The 22,302-nt window shown below is 44.6% G+C and overlaps 1 protein-coding gene across 1 annotated transcript in view; it reads right to left on the bottom strand.

The window, feature by feature from the left end:
* Positions 1-7,554: 7,554 nt before the first annotated feature.
* The window catches only part of Cflar (CASP8 and FADD like apoptosis regulator), an 82,435-nt gene continuing 67,687 nt past the window's right edge, over positions 7,555-22,302 (bottom strand). The window contains exon 11 of the transcript XR_003481496.2: positions 7,555-8,040. The gene's annotated coding sequence lies outside the window, so the exon portion shown is untranslated. The remainder of the gene's footprint in view (positions 8,041-22,302) is intronic.

Here is a 22,302-nt window from a genome sequence, read left to right as displayed (position 1 = left end):
TTCTCCCATTCTGTATGCCTGTTTCTTTGCCCAGTTAACATTTCCTTTACTATACGGAAGCATTTTAGTTTCATGAGGTCTCACTTGGGCAACCGTTGGGCATACTTGTTGAGCAACACCTTTCAATAATAATTCTGAATACTAGTGGTCCCAGTATCACAATTTAAAAGATTGGATTAAAAAAATAAATAAATAAACCAAAACCAGGATCCATCTATTTGTTGCCGACAAAAAAAAAAAAAAGCACTTCAACATCAAAGTAACAAACACTGCCTTAAATGTGAATGGGTAAAAAAGGATGTCCAAGCAAATGGGCTTAAGAAATAAGCCAGTGTCACTGTTATTGTCCTTTTTATATTTCAGCGCTTTCTTTTCCTATTTCACAATTTTTTTATTTTTTATCTATCTATCTATTTATTTTTGGTTTTTCAAGACAGGGTTTCTATGAGTAACAGCCCTGGTTGTCTTGGAACTCACTCTGTAGATCAGGCTGGCCTTTAACTCACAGAGATCTGCCTACTCTGCTTCCCTAGTACTGGCATTAAAGGTGTGTGCCACCACTGCTGGGCTCCTATTTTTCAGGGTTTTAAAGCTTTTTCTGGGTTAGCCATTATAAGTGCAATATGTTTTCACTCCATAATTACTGGTAACACCTCTGATGGGACCGAAGTCCTAAGCTTTGAGGGTTTTCCAACTCCCACAGCTAACTCTGTTACACACGGATGCTGTCTTTGGTCTCAATTCAACAGTTTCCAATTACAGCTCCTTAAAGAACTCTAAAACCAAAGGCTTCCTACAGCAATCTCACCCAAAGACAAACCCTGGCCCTTCACCACATGAACAAACACATACGCTCCCTGCTATGAAATTGGTTAAAATGTTTTCTAGTGTTAAAAGAAGAAAAAGAACTTTGAAACTGTGTTTTCTGCTATCTAATATAGACTGTAAGTTTTCACAGTAAAGAGCCCCAACTTCACAGTTGAGATGATTAATAAGAGGTCAGCAAGTGCCTCTACATCCAAGAGGTCTGGGTAAAGGTGACCCACCCCATGACATCAGTACCTTTATCTGGCGTTTGATTCTGCCCAAGAACCTGGGCAAGAGACCACAGTAACAGAATCAAATCTTGTTTGTGTCTCAATCCACTCTAGGACTTGCTATGGTTTCCCCCGAATCCTACACAACCTCTACCCCAGTTCTGGCCCATTCATTCCTGAGAACTTCCTGTCCAAGACCATGAGTTTCCTGGGGGCAGCAACTGCAGCTTTCATGGTAATAACTGAACCTAAACCAACAGCCTAAAAATCATCAATGAAAAGAAACCCTGCAAAGGGGCAATGGCTATGAACATGAAGTTCCCTAATGGGCACCGAGTCCATGAAAGCATAGGACGGTATAGCAAACGAGTCAGTAAGCCTGGGAAATGCTGAATAAAGCAAGAAGATATCCACTTTCCTATTAAAATTTTCAAAAAAAAAAAAAAAACAACTATATAGCTGCTGGAGAAGTCATATTAGTTCCTGGAGTAGATTTAGCCACAAACAGGATTTGATTTTCTTATTGTGGCATTAGTGGACAAAATCAAACACCACCTGAATGACCTGGTGTTAGGGGGTCATCTCTCTCCTGAGTGAAGACACAGAAGACACATAACCACAACCAGCAACCCCTGTGTCCACATTTGAGTTGTTTTGTCTCTTTAAATAGGATTTGTAAGAAATGAGTGTTGATCATCCTAATTTGATCACTACCCTATTTCTAAAAATAAATTTGTTGGGACTGGAGACAGGGCTCAGCAGTTTAAGAGCACTCACCAGTCTTGCCATGTGTCTTTCCCAGCACCCACATGGTCTCTTAAAATGTCTGTAACTCCAGTTCCAGGGGAATCTGTGCCCCCCCACACACACACACACACCAAGTGCACATACATGCACGCAGGCAAAACACTCATAGACATAAAATAAAAATAGAAATAAAATTTTGTTTTGTTTTGTTTTGTTTTTCGAGAAAGGGTTTCTCTGTAGCTATGGAGCCTGTCCTGGAACTCGCTCTGTAGACCAGGCTGGCCTCGAGCTCAGTGAGATTGAAGTGCTGGAACTAAAGGCATGTGCCACCACCGCTCGGCAATAAATCATGTTGTAAAGAAAAAGACTGAGACCTAACCAAGCAGAAGGAACATGGAGGGCTCCCTTTTTTAAAAAGAAATAGAAATATGACTATGCGATAATTGCTAACACCTGTTGAAACTGCTTAAGGCATATTGAGACTTTACGGGTCATAGGTGTGTGTGTGTGTGTGTGTGAGTGTGTGTGTGTGTGTGTGTTGTTATTGCTGTTGTTGTTTTAAGTGCAGAGTTGGAAAATCCGAACTTCAAAAGTTCAAGATAGTAGGAGGGAGGGGAGAAGGGAGAGAGGGAGACTGGGGGAGGGGAGAAATGGAGAGAGAACTTGGGGTTATTAAGGTGGGGAGGTGTCTTTTAAGAGTTGGGAGGAGCATAAAAGGCAGGAGGACACGCAGCAGAGGCGGGAAGACTCCGCAAGGTGATGTCACCGAATGATAAGCTCAGCTTCAGGCTGAAAAAGAAAGTAAGCCTAGGAAGTTGTATGAAATTTCCTGGAGAGGTGACAAGAAAGTCGCTGAGGGTCCTGCCGGCGAGGGAGGCACCTCAGCGGCTGTGTTTCGGGAAACGGCACGCTAGATCGTCACCGAAGCAGCGGCCGCCCGCGTGGCCGGCTGGTGGGAGTGGACCGAGGCCGCAGTGCTGCACTCACCTGTTCGTAGAGTCCCTGCTCGCCGCCGATCACAGGTCCGGGTCTCGCGGGCCACAGTTCCCGAGCTTGCGGATCACAGCTCCGGGGCCCCGGGCGAGCGGCTTCAGGGACGAAGCCTGCCACAGGCCGCTGCTAGCTTTTGCTTTCAGGGGCTCCAGGCCGCGTTCGTGGCTCCAGGGCTGCGCTTACTTCCCGTTCCCACGCGTCCAGGTGACGCTCTACCAGCGATTCCAAGAAGGCAGGTTTTAAAACCTGATCACCCTAGGTCAGGGAAGGAGAGCCAGTCTAGGGCCCTCCGCAGACCGGCAGGCTCCAGCCTTCACCAAGAGGAAGAAAAACTAGCAACTGAAATAGCTAAGCGAAACTACCCAGAGAATAGAAATGACTCATCCCCCAGATGCTGAGTTGATCATTAGCTATAGGCTGCTACCTCACTGTTCCCCGCCTTACGAACTCCCGCCAATTCTTGAGGACACTTCCTCATTGTCCCCACCTCTCGCTCCCTCTTCCTGAGACAGGATGGGGCTGTGGGTGTGGGGTGGAGTGTTTGCTTGCCCTGCAGAAACCCTACAGCTTGTAAACCCAGATGGGTAAACCGGTTGGATGCATGGTGCATGCTTGTAATCTCAGCACTCGGGGAGGTAAAGGCAGGGAGATTAGAACTGTAGACCTGGGTCAGCCAGGGCTACAGTAGACAATGAAAGAAAATAACACACACACACACACACACACACACACACACACACACACACACACACACACACAGGAGGAGCCAATGCCCAATTTCAATTTCCAACCTCTCTGAAGAAAGGGATTTCATACTGTGCACCAAACTACCAGCAAGGGAGCCAGAACTACCCCCTGGAAATCCTTCAAACTGTAAAGTTAGACCTTCAAATGACATCTGAAAGAAAAATTTTACTTGTGTGCAGTGGTCTAAACTCAGTACTGAACTCAGGGACTCCAACACACACACACACACACACACACACACACACACACACACACACACACGCCAAGATCCTATTTTAGGGTTGTTCTTGAGGGGTCACAAGTGTTAGGGAAGTGCACACAAAAGAGGGAAAGCCCTGGTTCCTAGCCATGTTCTAGGAATTCATAGCAATCTGTGTTTTGCAGCACTGAGCCAGGATTATGGAGCCCAGGACATCTAATAGACATATGGACTAAAATCCATGTACTGCCACATACTAGCTCCCTTCCACAACACTTAGGGTTTGGAGTCAGCCATGCGATGAGCAACAATTTAAAATGAGCTACAGAGTAAGAAGTTGTCTAAACTTAGAGGGGTGGAGGAGAAGAGGAAGGTCTTCTAGTCCTAAGAAAACCACATCCTCTGGGAATAAGTCAACGACCATAGCATGTCTGAGAGAGGTAGGAAGTAAAGGGCTAACCGGCCAGGGACCTTGTGTCCTGCTTGTCTCCTCTGTACACACACATACACCCTATGCTAGGGTTCACCCCAGGCAGCGAGGTAAGCTACATTCACAGACCCTTTATGGATTTTTTAGAATGTATGTGTGTGGTGTACAGGTGTGTGTGCATGCATGGACAAGTGTGTGTGAAGGCCAGAGGATATTGGGTGTCTTTCTCTATTGCTCTCCCCCTTGTTCCCTTGATACGGGGTCTCTCACTAACCCTGGAAGCTCACTACTTTTCCTTTGTTTGTTTGTTTCCCAGCAAGACTGGTAGTCAGCAATGCCCAGTAAGCCTCCCATCTTTGTACAGACCCCTGTCTCAGTGTCAGGGCCACAGGCCATGCAATCTGTCCCAATCCCAGTGTCAGGATCACAGGCCATGCAGCCAGTCCCCACCCCAGTGTCAGGATCATAGGCCATGCAACCAGTCCCCATCCCAGTGTCAGGATCATAGGCCATGCAGATAGTCCCTATCACAGTGCTGGATCCATAGGCCATACAGCCAGTCCCTGTCACAGTGTCAGGGTCACAGGCCATGCAATCTGTTCCTATCCCGGTGTCAGGGTCACAGGCCAAGCAGTCTGTCCCCATCCCAATGTCAGAGCCACAGGCCATGCAGCTAGTCCTGGTCCCATTGTCAGGGTCACAGGCCATGCTTTCCACCTGTGTGCTGGAGATCTGAACTTAGATCACAGTGCTTGCACAGCAATCTCTCTTACCCACCAAGCCATCTCTCCAGACCCCTAAAATTGTATTTTGAAATGTAATGTTGGTTAAGTTGTTTCAGCTGGCCTTGGCTTAATATCCTTCTCCCTCTGTCTCCCAAGTAGCTGGGATTACAAGCTTGTGACACCAAGGCCAGGCTTGCTCTGGGTGTATTTTTTTTTTCGAGACAGGGTTTCTCTGTGACTTTGGAGGCTGTTCTGGAACTCGCTCTAGGCTGGCCTCGAACTCACCCAGATCTGCCTGCCTCTGCCTCCTGAGTGTTGGGATTAAAGGTGTGTGCCACCAATGCCTGGCTTTCTGGGTGTATTTTTAATCCCATATCTTCCAGGATGAGACATTAGAAGATTCAAGATTACTAATAAGCCTATGTTTTAAAATATGGATAAAGAAAAACAAAATCAAAAGACCAGGGTGGGGCAGTAACCTGGCAGGAATCTAGCAGGAAAAGAGCCATGAGTCACACCCCATCAGGGACCACATACACACACACACACACACAACACACACACACACACACACACACATACACGCACACACACGCACACACGCGAGGGGTGGGGGTGAGAATAACCAGGTTTCAGATCCATGCCTCACTCCAGACTGGAATGGTAGCAGGCCACCCTTCTTGTCCTTTGGTCTGCATTGAGGAAGTGGGAAGGGTAGAGTGTGAGGCTTCTGTTTGTTCCTGCTATTGCCGGGTACACTGCTTCATATTGCTGTGACAACATACACAAGAAGAAGCCATTTAAGGAAGAGTCTATTCTGCCTTACAGTCCAAGGAATAGACCATCATGACAGGAAAGGCGTGGCAGCTGAAGCAGGAGGCTGGCTGGTCATACCACCTGTGTAATCAGGAAATGGGACTAGGCTAGGGACCAGGCTGCTCCCAGGGGCTCACTGTCACAGCTTGTCCAGGTAGCACCAACAGCTTGAGACTAAATGCTCATGGCAGACATTTCACCAAACCACAACACCAAAACCAGTGAAAGCTAGTAAGGCCAGACCAGTCTGCCGGCAACAAAATCCAGATGTTCCCTGGAAGGTTCCCAGGCATGAAAGTCATCTGGCAAAGTCCCCAGATTTGTGGTTCAAGACACATATTAATGGGCCAACCACAAAGGATATGATAGATGTTCCATAGTCTATCCCACCCCACAATGGCCAGTGTGATTGAATACTCTAGTGAGCAATTAAAGGTCGGGGTCAAATGACTGGTGAGAATAAACAAAACGATGCCATCATGGACGACACATGCCAGGCAAGCAGTCTGGGTCTCAGTGTCCCGAAAGGTATAAATCATCTGCACTGCACATTTGATCAGGTCGTGCAACCCTTCCTCTAATAGTACATAATAGTACAGCCTTTTGATGCAAGGAATTCCTAGAGACCCTCCTATCCCTTTGAGTCCCATTCTGGAGTCTCACAGATTAGTGAAGCATGAGCCTAATTAGTCTTATCAGTAAAAACCCAGAGTCAGATAGCAGAGTAAAAGCAGGAATATCAGAGAAGTAAAGGAGCAGCCATACTCACTTCTTACCTCTCCCAAATCTCAGACCAAAAGGGGGCTGGGATCCTGTCTACACCCTACCTTATTACTTCCTGTCTCCTGTCTGTACAGACCTCTAGATCTCTGGTAAACTAGTGGCTAGCTCCACCCTCTGATCCCCAGGCAAGCTTTATTTGTTATAACACAAACAAAATATCACACAACAGATGAGTGCTGTGGAATATTCCTTTACACTGTGTGAAGATGTGCCACTGTGATTGGTTTTATAAAGAGCTAAACAGACAATAGCTAGGCAGGATTTTCAGGGCAGAGAGAACACTGAAAGAAGGTGGAGATGCTAGGAGATACACAGCAAGCAGCATGGGCAATATGGAGATGAGGTAATAAAGCCAGGAGGAAGAAAGTAAATGAATAGGAATGGGTTAAGTTTTAAGAACTAGCTAGTGATGAGTATTTTGAAAATCCCCCATTTGGGGGTTTCTCCACCAATGCAATAAGCCAAATCCAGCAAAATTAATAAGACGAGGTTTAATAAACAGAGCAAAGCAACTCCTAGGTGACTCTCAGTAAAGGCAGGAGAGAAATCACATGGCAAGTCTATGGACAGGGTCTTAAATACGCTGTAGGCATGGTCCCCAGTATCTCAGGGGTGGAGCTGTGAATGCGGGCTTTCTAAAGGCAGGGTCTAGAGAGACAGAGGTGGGGCCAAAGTGGAGTTCCCAGCTAAACCTCTAGGTGGGGTCTGGAATGGAGGAGTGAGACCAGAGTGAGAGTCCCAACATCTCAACCTTTTGGGGTATGCATGGGCGCTGGTTCATGTCTGGCTACTTCCTGTTGGCAAGGGACGATGTGGGGAGGGAGTGGCTGGGCTCATGTTCATGGGAGGTATAAGTGTAGAAGCATTCAGTTAACTGCCATCCTGGAGACCTCAGGAACCGGGATCTTGAGGAGGCAGAGAAGGCAGGTTGCTTTGAGAATAAATAGATTATTAACACTGGCCCTATGAATGGGGTTAGCAGTGGGAAGAGTAAAGACTGCCAGAAAGAATGGAACAGAGATGTGCCCTGGTTGTACAGAAGAGGCAAGGGTGAATGACAAAGATGAATGCACAAGATCCAAGAGCAGATGTGCCTTTTATTGGGACATCTTGGAAAACCAGGTCCCAGTTGCTAGATTGGTGTCTGCTTGAGCTTGGAGGGGTGGTGTCAGTGCTGATGTCCCAGGAGATGGCGGGGGGAGTGGATTGGCACACCAAAACCTGGAGGGATGGTGCATTCCAGGAGTGCCTGAGTCATCACATCTGCTGTTTCCCTGGAGGTAGGAAAATGCCTCCATCCATCCTTAAAGGTGTCATAAGAGTTAAGAGAAAATTGAGCCTTTATGAGTGCACACGTGGGTGAAGTCAACTTGCCAGTACTCGCCCAGTTAGTGTTCTTGGCTGATGTCTTCAGAGCTGGTGCAGGGGCTGGTATACCTGGAGAACTCTCTGCAGGTTGGGCTTGGCAAATGTCTAGCAGGAGTAGACCTGTCTAGAGATTGATCCACCAGAACAGATTTCTTGATGCAGTCGTAGAACTCATTCCCCAGAACATGCAGGTACCTGTAAAACATCTGGATTTATACATTGGTGTCATAGTAAAAGACTGTGGCTTTGGGTTAAAAGTTATGAACATTTTTCCTAGGGCCTGGTTTTAGCCTGATGAAACACAACTTTAAGTCTATACTTAGAAGACAACCAGAGGAAGCCAGGTGGTGATGTGCACGCCTTTAATGCCAGCACTTGGGCAGAGACAGGTGGATCTCTGTGAGTTGGAGGCCAGCCTGATCTACAAAATGAGTGTCAGAAGAGCCAGGGCTGTTATACAGAGAAACCCTGTCTCAGGAAACAAAAACAAACAAACAAAAGACAACCAGAGGAAATTCACTGAACAAAAGAGGTTGAGGGAGTGGAGGAGGATGGAGTTGAACACACCTGCAGAGTTCCCTACCCCCTTTAATGCTAACCTGTTTCAGATGGGAGGAGTTGGCATTTTAGCAAAGTTCTGTCATATGTGGCTGGAGACAATGCAGTAATGCTGAAAAGGACTTTATTTGCAGTCCTAAAAGCCGGAACCAGTAAAATCCACAGTCTTTTAAGAACTTCTGAAAACTAGTTGTAGCCAGTGCTCTATCAGTTTATCAAAACTACATTTATCAATGCTAAAACTGAACCTCTGAAGTGACATCTGAAACCTGTTTATCCTGTACTATGAAGCCTGTGAACGAGGCGAATCTATCTGTATTTTTAACAGGAAACCTAACTAATGAGCTACCAACGTGTTTGTAGCCTTGGTGATCCTGGGGGAGAGCTGTTAAACTGGTGTATTTGTCAGTACCATAGTCATCAAACACCATCAGATTTGAGAAGAATGCATTTAACCTGAGTGAGAAGTAAGACAGCTTTCCAGCTACCCAGGCAGCCACCCCAGATCTCTCCGTGGCTGTCAAGACAGTATCAGTCTTCAGCTGCAAAGCCCAGGAGACCTGACAGACTTTTCTGTGGAGTAGAAATTTGGGTATATTGGTCTACCTTATCTTGGCAAAGTGGGGTAATCAATTCCCGGGTGTTCTGCTTGTTCACAGTCTGGACAGGGCCTTGGCAGCCATTAAGGTACAAAATAGTTCTCCACTACATCGCTGGATCTGCTACGTTTAAGGCAAGCTCCAAGTAGAAGCTCTTCTGTGGCCACCCATCTCCCTTGGAGGAGATACAGGATGCTGCCAGGAGTTGGTGTGTCTCTATTATGAGCTTTTTTATTATTATTAAAATGCCATAGTCTCAGATCTATGAGGCTTTTGAAAATCCGAGGATCATTATCTGTTAGGTATATTTAAATTAAACAAATGTTACTTAGGCTTAACTTGGAGAACATATATATAAGATAAATCTGGACATATCAAAGAAGTTGATCCTTTATGAGATAACTGATGGCGAACTTGTATGTCTTAGCACAACATTATAGGACATAACAGATTTCTGTATGATTCAGTTTACCAAATTAGCTACAGCTTACCAATGTTAGTAAAAAGCAAGAAGGTTAGGCATATATTTTTTTTAATTGACCTTGGTTAGCCTGGATAGACTTTAGATAAGGAGAGACCCTTTGTCAGACTGTTTAGGTCGTCGTCTGGCTGCATCATAAAATAGGAATCTCTTAGTCTCTGGTGTTCAGCTGTGGTCCTAAGACATAGAGCATAATCAAAGTCTGTAAAAGGCAAAACCAAGTTTTAACATTGTAAAACAATTTACTTCAGTAAACCAACATTGCTTTAAATCCTATCTTTCATAAATCTTGTTTATAGGACAGAATAAGAATTATCATACAGAAATATATTGTGTCCTAAAATATATTGGAGATGTAATGTCTCCTTGGTGGGGACACTCCATGTGGTCACCTTTATTCAAGATGTCGGTGAAGTCATATGACCTCCCTTCTCCATCCTTAGTCAAAATGGTGGCTGTCCATGCGGTGTTTTCCAGAGCAGTTTCAATTTGGAGTTACCACTTATAAGTTAACTTGTGTTACAGATTTTTAACCATACCCAATTCCTTAGCTATAATAAGGTAGAACATTGTCAGCTCCAAGCCACGACAGCCATGAGGTTCTGCCTGAGTAGGGGTGCATGGGCCTGGAAACTCCCAGCAACCCAGTGGTAATAAAGACCAAACACAGGTATCTTGTCATTGAAGGGACCAGCTCCCCATTTCGGCAGCCATAACAGCCGAACACATGCTTGTGTGACCTTGCCTTAGTCACTAGGAGGTCAGATGCCTGCCTCGTGACAAGGAACCAATCAGAAGTTAGCTGGTGGCGCTATGCTTCATGGCTCTGGGTGTGCCTTACGGACAACTGCACAGCAATGACATACAGAGCATAGCAACCACCCTGGGAGGGTCTATGGGCCATAACAACCAGTTGACCAATCAACACAGGGCAAGCCCTCCAAGCCTGGAGCCACACCAATCCTGAGCCTGTGCATACCCCTAGACACTCCCCTTATGCTGCCCTACAAGATCTCTATGCAGCTGCTTTGAGCTGTCTTTCCTAGCCATCCGCCATGGTGGGTGGATGAAAGACCCGAGCTAACATGGGGTTAGCTCATTAAACAACTATAATAAAGCCTCATGCAGTTTACATCAAGCTCTCGAATCCACCTGGTGATTGGAGTGATCTCAATCCTGGGCTGAGATCCTGGAGGCCTGAGTTTCTGGGGATCTTACATTTGGGGGCTCGTCCTGGATTTGCAACCACCCCTCACCTGAGTGGATTCGATCTTGGAGGTAAGATCGATCGAGCTCGCAACTTATATGTTCAATGTTATGTCCATGTTTGATAATGTGTCTTGTTATGTCTCTTGCTGTTTTGTTGGTTTGGTGCCATGACTTGAATTTGATCTGTGCCTGCGCAGGACTTGTATTTGGTAATTTGGACCTCAGGGGGAGACAGACATGTCCTGAGACTCTGAAGTCCCACCCTGGACTAAAGTCCGAGAGTGGTTTGATTTGGACCATAGGGAAAGCAGACATGCCTCAGAGGCAGACGTGTCCTGAGACCCCTTGGTCCTGCCCTGGATGAAAGTCCAAGGGTTGTTTGCAATTTTGGTTTGGTGCCATGTCTGTATTTTGGTCTGCCATGCGGTTTGTCCTGTCTGTTGTGTCTGTCCTTCTGTTTTTGCTGTTTGTGTCTGTCTCCATACTAACTACCCCCATCCCCAGATTCCACCTCAACTGTGATCGGCAGATGTGCCCGGAGGATCACAGACTGCTTCCCTGAGGACACCCAGGAGGTACGGACGGGGGCCAAGGACGCTTGGCCCCTCCTCAGTTAGCAGTGATTGTAGCCGCCTGGTTCTGTCACCCGGTTCTGCTGCCTGTCTTCCCGGCGACATTGCCTTATAAGCAGCGAGGACGGATTGGATTAGCGTCTGTTCTTTTCTGTCTATTCTGTCTCTGTGTTTTCATCATTGGTTTTCAATTCAGGATCCACCACGACACCCCCTTTCATTGAGTCATATGTCGCCACACTAGGTAGCTTTCTTCTGTCTTTGTTTCTGTACGGTTTCTGTAAAGTTTGGAGGGTTGGAATGGGCTGGGTGACTGGGCAGTTGAGCAGGTTTGTTATCTGTGTTATCTGATGTGTTGCAGTCCACAACCTACCCGCCTGCTTTTTGGTGGTGTGTCAGTTTTATGTTTTCAGGTCTGCTGCTTCTGTTAATTTTGTTCTGTCCAAGTTTCACATTCGTGCTGTGTGTTAAGCATCTCTTTCTGTCCCTACTGCCCACGCACATGGCATGCATGAGTCAGGGGTCTTTTCTTGCTGCCCTGAGCACGTGGCATGGGACAGAACTTCCTCTGCCATGCGCCATGGGTTAGAGTGTACTGCGTCGGAGTCCACTGAGGCTGCTACTCTGAACTCCAACCATTGCTGCAGCCCTCACAGCTGAGCCTGGCCGATGTAGGTGAGTCTGTTTTTCCATCCTCACCTGCCGGTCTACGAGGCATGTGAAGTGAGGTTGTCTCTGCCACAACTGCCATCCTGCCGTGGGTCCTGGCTTATGGAAGGAGTTTCCCTGCCCTGAGCACATGGCTGCAATGCCACCATTTGCTCAGCTGCCTGGTCTTCTCTGTGCTCCACACATGTGGTATGCAGGGAAACCGAGGGGGTCTTTTTCCCCCTGCATTGGCAGAGGGTCTGGGATTACCAGCAGCACCCCCTGCCAGGTCTCTGCCCTGAGCACATGGAGCTGGGGTGGGTGAACCATCTGGCCTGATCCAGACGTTCTAAAAAAACAGCCTTAAAGTTATTAATAGCTATAAAAAGGACTTTGATAAGAGTTTTTATGTCGACTGAGAAATGAGAGAGCATGTAGGAGACTAAAGTAATAAAGAGGGAAAGGGAAAGAGAAATTTGTCTAAGAATGTCTAAGAAAATCAGAGAAATGAACTAAAGGTATATAGAAAGTTATAAAGGATTAAAGCGAGTTGTAGAAGGTCAGAGGAAAGGTTGTTAAATGTCAGAGAAAAAATGTAAACTGCTATGGTTTCTCATGTCTACAAATAGTAAATTTTAAAAATTTGTAACATAAGTTAAAAATTTTAACTATATTAAGTTAATTCTGTTTAAAAAGTCCTGTTTATTTCTCAAGTAAGTTATGTATACTTGCTTTAAAATGATCTGTTTCCTGGCATAATCTAAGTTCTGTTACAAGCATACAGCTAAAACAAATGGTGCAGGTCACCGCCATTTTGTAGCCAGCCACATGGCAAACTGGTCGCATGGCTGACTGGTAGCCATTTTACTGAAGTTGAAAAAAAGATACGTAAACCACCATTTTGACTAAAGATGACTGCATGGAAATTAGAGATACCATCTTAGAAACAAGTTTTTTCAGTTAAGATTTAAATTGTTAATGCTTCTATATATTACAGAAAGACATTAAGGGATTTTAAATTTCTTTTTAAAATCAGTTTTTTAAATGTTTATGCTTTTTTTTTTTTTTTTTTTTTGGTTTTTCGAGACAGGGTTTCTCTGTGGCTTTGGAGGATGTCCTGGAACTAGCTCTTGTAGACCAGGCTGGTCTGGAACTCACAGAGATCCACCTGTCTCTGCCTCCCAAGTACTGGGATTAAAGGCTTGTGCCACCAACACCCGGCAATGTTTATGTTTTTTAATGTCTTTTTTTAATTAATGTTTGTGCTTAAAGAGCTTCAATTTAGAATCATTTTTTAAGCAAAGCCTGACAATGTAAAGTTCTTGTTTTATAAAAGCTGTTAATCTATTATAAGATGTTACAGTTTATGTTTTCAGAATGAAGGGACCAGCTTCCCTTTTGGCAGCCATAACGGCCGAACATGTGCTCTATGACCTTGTCTTAGTCACTAGAAAATCAGATGCCTGCCTCGACAAGGAACCAATCAGAAGTTAGGTGGTGGCGCTATGCTTTACGAACCTGGGTGTACTTTACGGACAAGCACACAGCAATGACGCAAAGCATAGCAACCACCCTGGGAGGGCCTATGGGCCATAACAACCAGTTGGCCAATCAACACAGGGCAAGCCCTCCCAGCCTAGAGGGTATAACAATAGTGAGCCTGTGTGTACCCCTAGACACTCCCCATACTCTGCCCTATAAGATCAGTACGCATCGGGTTCGAGCTATCTTTTTTCGAGCCATCCGCCACAGCGGGTGGGTGAAAGACCCGAGCTCACACGGGGTTAGCTCATTAAATTACAATAAAGCCTCGTGCAGTTTGCATCAAGCTCTCGAATCCGCCTGGCGATTGGGGTGACCACGGTCGTGGCCTGGGACCCCGGATACCTGAGTTTTCCAGGGGTCTAACAAGAAGTTAAGTTGATGTGGTTGGTGGCACATGCCTTTAATCCCAGCATTCGGGAGACAGAAGCTGGTGGATCTTTGTGAGTTCAAGGCCAGCCTGGTCCGCAGATTGAATTCCAGGACAGGCTCCAAAGCCACAGAAAAACTCTGTCTCAGAAAGAACTTAAGTTTAAGCGAGCAGCTAAAATATGTACATGTAGCTACTGTTTAAGAAATATAAGATAACTCTATGCAGTTTTAAATTCAGCTGTGCTAAGTTTCAAATATTTTACTAAGTTAAAACCAGTTACAGTCAGGCTGAAAATTAATTACAGAAATAAGACCTTGCCTAGCCACCTGTATGCTTAATGTGTGCTTAAGGCAAGTAACTAAAACAGACAGACAGACCTCTAATGCTTCAGAGACCTGCAGAATATGGCATTTAAATTGTTATCTTTAAAGTTTATAATATCAGACAGACTGCCAGATCCTGACAGTGACCCAAAGTCTCCAAAGAAGATTATGAGACACCCCAGTTCCTGTACCTGGACCAGTGAGCGAGATGCTCAGATGTGATACCTGGCACCTACCAGGACCTGGCCGAGACTGTGGACAAAGCTGCTGGACACTGGAAAATTGATTGTACCCCCTTTGCCTAGATAAAACAAGGTCAGTCTTTTCCATGTCCCTCTTCCACAGAGAGGAAAAAAACACTCTCACCTTATAGGCCTGGTGAAGATTGCTGTTCTTTGAGACATCTGCCTCCAGCGATAATGGAGAGACTTGGGTATGACTAACTGTATATGGACTGGCTTCTAACTGGCTTCTGTCACTTTTTAATAGCTTCAGATAAAATATACCCTTCTCAGATCTCTGAAATATTAATAGTTGTCAGCTTGACAGCATCAGACAGTCAGATCCACAAGACTATAGTCAGCATGTTAGCTGATAAAGTAATGACTACCTACTGTTCAGTCACAAGCTCAAGGTTTCTAGGTTTATTTGGTTGTCATCTAAGTATAAACTTAAAGGGCTTTTCATCAGGCCAAAGGCACCTCTGTCCAATCCACACCTGGCTCTCTGGACAGAAGAAAAATGTACATGCTTATAGCCCAAATCTGTATTTTTGCTAGGACCCAAAATTATAAATATGTTCCTGCTGTTTGAACAGATATCCAGATATCTGCTTTTTTTTCTACACTGTGGGCTTCAGTAAATAAATTTTAACTTCTGTTCCTAGTTTAAACATGTCTTAAACAGGTTTCTGCTTCTGGCAGACACATCTGAGTATATCAGTTGCTGACTACAGGCTGTCCCTAAGTAGACTGTGAGCCCTGGACTTGCTGTGGATGTGAACCAGTCCAGCTGATGTGGACACCTCCTGTCTCTGCAACAGAATCTGCCAACCAGAAGCTCCTGATGGAATCCCCATTGCCTAAATTCCCTTTTTTGCTTTTGACTAGCATTTCAGCCTTCCTGGGTCCCTAACTTCGTCCCAAAGTCAGCAGGAAGTAGCATGGGAAAGAATATGTTGTCCATCTTCCCTGGTTGAAATGCTAAATCAGAAGGAACTCCCTTGCATGGGGATGCCAATATCTCTCACTCCCTGATGGGGATGCTAGAGAAACAGCAATTCCATGATTGGAATTTCTAAAAAAAAAAAAAATGGGGGAATGAAGGGACCAGCTCCCCATTTCAGCAGCCATAACAGCCAAACACGTGCTTGTGTGACCTTGCCTTAGTCACTAGGAGGTCAGATGCCTGCCTCGTGACAAGGAACCAATCAGAAGTTAGCTGGTGGCGCTATGCTTCATGGCTCTGGGTGTGCCTTACGGACAACTGCACAGCAATGACATACAGAGCATAGCAACCACCCTGGGAGGGCCTATGGGCCATAACAACCAGTTGACCAATCAACACAGGGCAAACCCTCCAAGCCTAGAGGCACACCAATCCTGAGCCTGTGTGTACCCCTAGACACTCCCCTTATGCTGCCCTACAAGATCTCTATGCAGCTGCTTCGAGCTGTCTTTCCTAGCCATCCGCCATGGTGGGTGGATGAAAGACCCGAGCTAACATGGGGTTAGCTCGTTAAACAACTGTAATAAAGCCTCATGCAGTTTGCATCAAGCTTTTGACTCCACCTGGTGATTGGGGTGACCATGGTCCTGGAGGCCTGAGCTTCTGGGGGTCTTACATGGGTTCCTCACCAAGTTGATTTGTATTTTGAAAATCCCCGGTTGTGGGTTTCTCTGCCATACCATAAGCCAAATCCAGCCGAATTAATAAGACCAGATTTAATAAATGAGCAAAGCAACTCCCAGGTGACTCTTGGGAAAGGCAAGAGAAATCACGTGGCAGGTCCCTACTGAGTCTTTTTTTTGTTTTGTTTTTGTTTTTGTTTTGTTTTGTTTGTTTTTTGAGACAGGGTTTCTCTGGGTAGCTTTGGAACCTATCCTGGGACTCGCTCTGGAGACCAGGCTGGCCTCGAACTCACAGAGATCCGCCTGCCTCTGCCAATAGAGTGCTGGGATTAAAGGCGTGTGGCTTCAACACCGGCCCGACTGGGTCTTAAATATCCTGTAGACATGATCTTGAGCAGTTTCGAGGAGGAACTACTAATGGCGGGGTTTCTGAAGCCAGAGTCTGGAGAGAGAGAGAGGTGGGACCAAAAGAGAATTCCCAGCTATAAATATCTGGGCACAATTTAGAATTTGGGGACGAGTACAGAGTGGAGATTCCCAGCAGAAACAAACCTAAGCTATCCCCCGAGCTTTCATAATTAATATATATCTCCATGTCATTACTGGGTAGTCGATGGTCCCAACAAAAAAGTTTGACTGTAAGGAAGAAGAGCCAGCTAAAGAAACACACCCTGAGGAAGCCAAATAAACACACTTTGGCCCTGAAACCAGAGCCAAATCTGACCCTATAATCTGCTGATATACTGTGCAGAAAACCAACCAATTCCTGATCAGGAGATCTATCCATTCCGAACTCGGGGATTGAAATCTGACCAATCTCCACCCTGAAAATCTCCCTGGAGAAATTCGACCCCCTAAGAAGCCCCATGTCTGTTCAGCTTATGGCTGTTCCTGCTGATCCTGGCAGAGGGTAACCACTCTTTTGGATTCTTCCCTCCCAATAAATCTCTTGAATGAGGTTTGGGTGAGACCTTCTTTCCACCAGAGATGACCCTGGGAGGAGCCGAGCAGCAGCGAAACCTTCCCCTGGCTAACTGAAGTTGTTACACTCGCTCTCCAAGGCACTGGAGCAGAAATGTAACAATTTCGCCAGGGAAACCCTGTCCTGCTGGAAGCAGAGCTGATATACTGGGGAAGCCTTTCCCTAAAGTAGGGCTGTAAACTGCTATGCTTACTGTGACCTGTGGTATTCCTTGGTTCCTGAGTACCAGAATACCTTTCCATCTGAGCTGTAACACTCAGTATTCTGTGACTCCTGAGTTCCAGAATACCTTTCCATCCAAGCTGTGACGCTCAGTATTGTTTGGCTCCCGAGTGCCAGAATCTATCCCTGTCCATCCCATCCGATCTGTCGAAATGCTTACACTGACAACAGATGGCGCCCAACATCCAGCCACATATATCCACATAAGGCCTAAGAAAGCCAAAAAAGAAAAAAAAAAAAAAATTCAAAACACAGAGTCAAACGTGGCTTCCTGGCAGGGCTTCCTGTTGACTAAGGTCTCTCGAGTACACTCAGTGTAGAGACTGCCTAGTGGCTGAAGTCAGCCGCCAGCACCACTCGCCAGCACCATGCACCAAGCTGAGCTGCACTGGCAGCTAACATAGCAGTTTAAGATTTGTCTCGTGCAATCAGGGAGGCTGCAGATGCTCAGTAAAGACAGATCCAGACACAGAAAAACCTCTAAATGGGGTACAGCATGTTTTAAAATGTGCTTAGATGCTGAAGAAAGAACACATAGACAATCATAGAAAAAAATAGTTTAAAAGTAATAAAGTCTTTAAAAAAGAGTAAAGTAATATAATAAAAAAAAGTAAACCACATAAGGGTGTAAAATATTATATCACAAGGAGTTTGGACCTTATCTGTGCTTTGTTAGTTTTTAATTTTTGAAATGCTAATGAACAGAGAATGACAACTGCTGAGAGATGTTGGATTGTGGAAGGGACTGCTGAACTAAACCAGCCTAGATACTTTAGGAATTCCCTGAAAATATTGGCTACAGACATAAAGAAATAATACTAGAAAAACTGCAAGACAGGTGACATATATTTTACCTGCTCAAACATAAAAAAACAAAAACAAAAAAAACCCTATGTCTGGCTTATGTACAATTCGAAGTCCATACTTGTGTTAATACAGATATGTGTGTTACCTTGGAAAATTTGTGTGTTTTCAGAGTAAGGGGACATAACACCAATGAAAGTGGGTGGGTGATCCAGCCTCTCAGACTGCCTCTGTTGCTGTTTCCTCAGAGTTCTATATCCAGAACAGATTCAAAGCTGCTGGTTGAGATGGTCCAGCCTCATAGACTACTCCAGCCAGGACTACATTATCTCCTGGCTTTCTGCTTTCCCATTGCACAGAAATTAGACAACAAATGTTATGTCTAGTTTTCGAAGGCCTTGACCATTATCTCAATTTTCTCAGAGTCCCCTAGAGATGATGCCACACACACCCTGCCTGAAAACAGCAGTCTAGAAAATACGGCATTGTTGAATCTTTTGAACAACTAAATATTTTACATTGGTATGGAATTTTGTATATTAGTACAAATTTAAGGTTATTTTTGTTAGAACGTGCTATATATATGGTTCTACTCTTGTTTAAGGTATTGTACCTCTGCAGTTCATTTTAAAATGTAATGTAACTTCTAGTCCTTGAAAGCTATTATTACAAACTACTTAGGATAATAAATAAATGCAAGGTAGTAGTTAATCACCTATAACAATCAAACTTATAGCCATGTTAAGTATGGTTTCAAGGCCATACAGAGATACATTTTCGAGACATAGGTGTTCTCCAAATACTTCAAAGACCTACAGAATATGACATTCAAAATGTTTTTAATAACATGATTTTCAATGACAGTGAGACACATCTGCTCCTGGCAGCACCAATTTACTTCAAAAAAGGATGATAGGGATTGAAGAAGCTCCATATGGAGTTTGCTTTCTTTGTGGCAAAAACTAGCCATGTGGGCAAGGGGCTGCCTTTGCCTTGGCTACTGACAGTATGCTGTCCACACTGGATAAGCAAGACACAAAAGAAAGCAACTGCCAAACTTTGCCAAGACAAAACAGGATAGTCCTTCAGAATTCCTGCTTTACAAGAAAATCTGTCAGATATTCTAGGTCTGTAGAGGAACCTTGGGTGACTGTCCCAGGAAACCAGCTGCTTCTGTCATTCCTTAGTTTTGTAAGTTGTTTTCTCTGAACTTCCTGTTTACTCAAGTAATATCTTTTCCTTCTTGGGTCTCTGATGGAGTTGAAGAATGTATGGTTATAGTTTTACAGTTTTCCTTGTCAACAAATTTAGAAAAGAAACTTACATGAAAGATGTAAAGTTTATAAGGTTGAGAACCATAAAAGCTTAAATTGTCTGTAATGATGTTTAAAAATCTAAAAAAGATATTTTTAGGATGGTAATACAAGTTATAACAAAAAAATGGCTTACATATAAACTTGGAATACTATAGGATAGATAATGTAATATTTTTTTCTAAATTTGCCAAATGCAAATGGTCTGGACATTGTAAATGTAATTCTTACCTGATAATTGTTCTTTTTTAAAATTTATTTTACTTACATTGGTGTTTTGCCTGCATATATGTCTGTGAGGGTGTCAGATCTTGGAGTTATAGACAGTTGTTAACTGCCATGTGGGTGCTGGGAATTGAACATGGATCCTCTGGAAGAGCAGTCAGTGCTCTTAACTGCTGAGCCATCTCTCCAGCCCCTGATGATTGTTCTTATTTTATACGGTTACTGTGTTAAAACCTTTCTTTTTATTTAGACAAAAAGGGGGAAATGTTGTGGAATATTCCTTTACACTATGTAAAGATGTGTCACTGTGGCTGGCTTAATAAAAAGCTAAGTAGTCAATAGCTAGGCAAGAGACATAGGTGGGACTTCTGGACAGAGAGAGCTCTGGGAAGGAGAAAGGTGGAGTCACCCGTAGATACAGATGGAACAGACATGCAGGAGGAGAGGTAAAAGCCATTGTGGCAACATGTAGATGAATAGAAATGGGTTAATTTAGTTAATAAGAGTTAGTGGGACAAGCCAAAGCTATAGGCTGAGCTTTCCTAACTAGTAATAAGTCTCTGTGTCATTTTTCGTGAACCAGTGGCCCAAAAGAAAGATCTGTCTACAGATGTAAGACTAAAATAGCTATTACCCTACCTGGAGGACAGTAAGTGTCCCAACCTGCAGGACGTCAACCTGGGGCAAGAAAGTCAGGGATAGGGAATGGGGACAAGAGACACAGAAAGAATGGCCACAAGACAGGATTCTGATCAAGTGGCAAACTTTATTTTTCTCAGACTAACTTATATAGTCAGTAGAGCAGGATATGGGGAGGGATAAAATGGGTTGTTTGTGCACCAGGTATTAGTGTAGGCAGGATATTAGGAAGCCACAAAGAGGATGTTTGGCAAGGTAAAGAGTTCATAAGTAAGAGGTCTGGGAAGGGTTGCCTAGGTGACTGAGCCTGTGGGTGGAGGACTGGGTCAAGTTGTTTCTTGAGCTGAGGTTCTAAGGAGCTGCTATGTAAAGGTTAATATACAATTATGTGGCTGGCCAAGAATGGCCTAGGATCTCATGCCAAGCTCTGAGATCTTTGGTTCCCAACAGTAAGCTGCTCCTTCACTTATCTCTCGGGTGCAGAGCATAGATGTTTTGCCCACAAGAGCTTCAAAAATCGACATCACCTTGAGGTTTCTAATTCAACATTGTCCTTAAGGTGGTTGTGCTGCTCTGCCCAAGTTAGTCCCATGGGATAGAAAACCAATGTGCTGAAGAAAAACTTGTTGGGTCACAAAATCGACTGAGTCAAAATTAGAGTTCATCTTCATGGCAGACAGATAAAAGAGACCATCCATACTAATTTCATAGTCTAAAGAAAAAAATTTCCCCCAGCCAGTAGAGCTGAACATTTTGGGACCTAAGAGTCATGGTTTGGGAACTGTGGTTGTTTGAATGTAATTGGCTCCCATAATCTCAAGGAGTGGCACTATTAGGAGGTGTGGCTTTGTTGGAGTGGGTACACCTTGTGGGAGGAAGTATGTCACTGTGGGGGTGGGCTTTAAGGTTTCCTATGCTTAAGATACCACTCAATGTGTCAGTTGACTTCCTGTTGCCTGAGAGATGTAGGACTCTGAGCTACTACAGCACCACATCTGCCTGCAGGCCACTATGCTCCCCATCATGATGATAATAGACTGAATCTCGGAACTGTAAGTAAGCCCCAATTAAATGTTTTATTAGAGTTGTCATGATCATGGTGTCACATGCTGTCACATGGTCACAGCAATAAAAACCCTAAGACAGGGATGGAGAGTCAGATCAGTCTCCCTTGCCCCGTTCTCTCCTACACACTTATGAGGCACCAAATTCACTAACTACCTTCGTAGATGCCATCTTGCTCCTATGTGAGTTGGGGGCAAAGGAAATATCAGGGGGAAGGAAGTAGCGTATACCACTGGGGGAATTCTGACCTCAGTAGCGGAGGCCTTCCTGTACCCCATCTTACATAAACGTTTCCATTCCACTCAGACTATGTCCACCAGGACTTCTGGCTGCTTAACTTTTACATAATTATGTACGTTCTCTTGGGGATGATTTATCTTATTAAAGACTTGCCTTGTGTATATCCACCTGTCACTGAAATGTGCGCATACAGGGCATGAGTAATCCCCAAATACCCAAACACTTCCTCTCTTGTTTGCAAGTGAATGTTTGCACTGTTTGTGTTTTTAATTAGAACTCATTGTCTTTGACCCTTACTGATCACTGAGGGTACTACTTTACTTTGAGAAACATAAACACATCTCTAACTTCTTTGTGTGTGTCAGGTAACTGCATATCTCTAGCTTTCTGCAGGCAAAGAGAGGTCTATGCGACTGACAATATCTTATTTTGCCCTGGACCAAGGAGATTTGCAAAATGGAAGAGTCCATCAACAAGTTTAAGAATATCCTCTCTGACATAACCCCAGAAGAGCCAACTTCCCTTGACTTGGCAATAGTTAGGGCCCGTGATTGTGCTCTATCCTCCAGGAAGGCCTGGTTATACTGTGGTTCACATGGCCCTGTCAGCCGTCAAGCTGTGTAAGGGGCCGTGGGCCCAAAACTACGTGGCTTAAAGCCCACTTTTGTAAGCCTTTTAATGACCTTTAAGTTTGCGGCTTAAAGCCAGCTCTGTGAGCCTCTTGTAACCTATAATTAGACATGGTTTGGCCAAGTGGAACTGCTAACCACTTCTGTTCCGAGAAAGAGCCTGGGGCTTTTCTGTTCGCTGTT

This window comes from Cricetulus griseus, chromosome 2, assembly GCF_003668045.3.
Source record: "Cricetulus griseus strain 17A/GY chromosome 2, alternate assembly CriGri-PICRH-1.0, whole genome shotgun sequence".
NCBI lineage: Eukaryota > Metazoa > Chordata > Mammalia > Rodentia > Cricetidae > Cricetulus > Cricetulus griseus.
The sequence above is the reverse complement of the archived record's forward strand: the minus strand, read 5'-3'. Positions and strand labels throughout refer to the sequence as shown.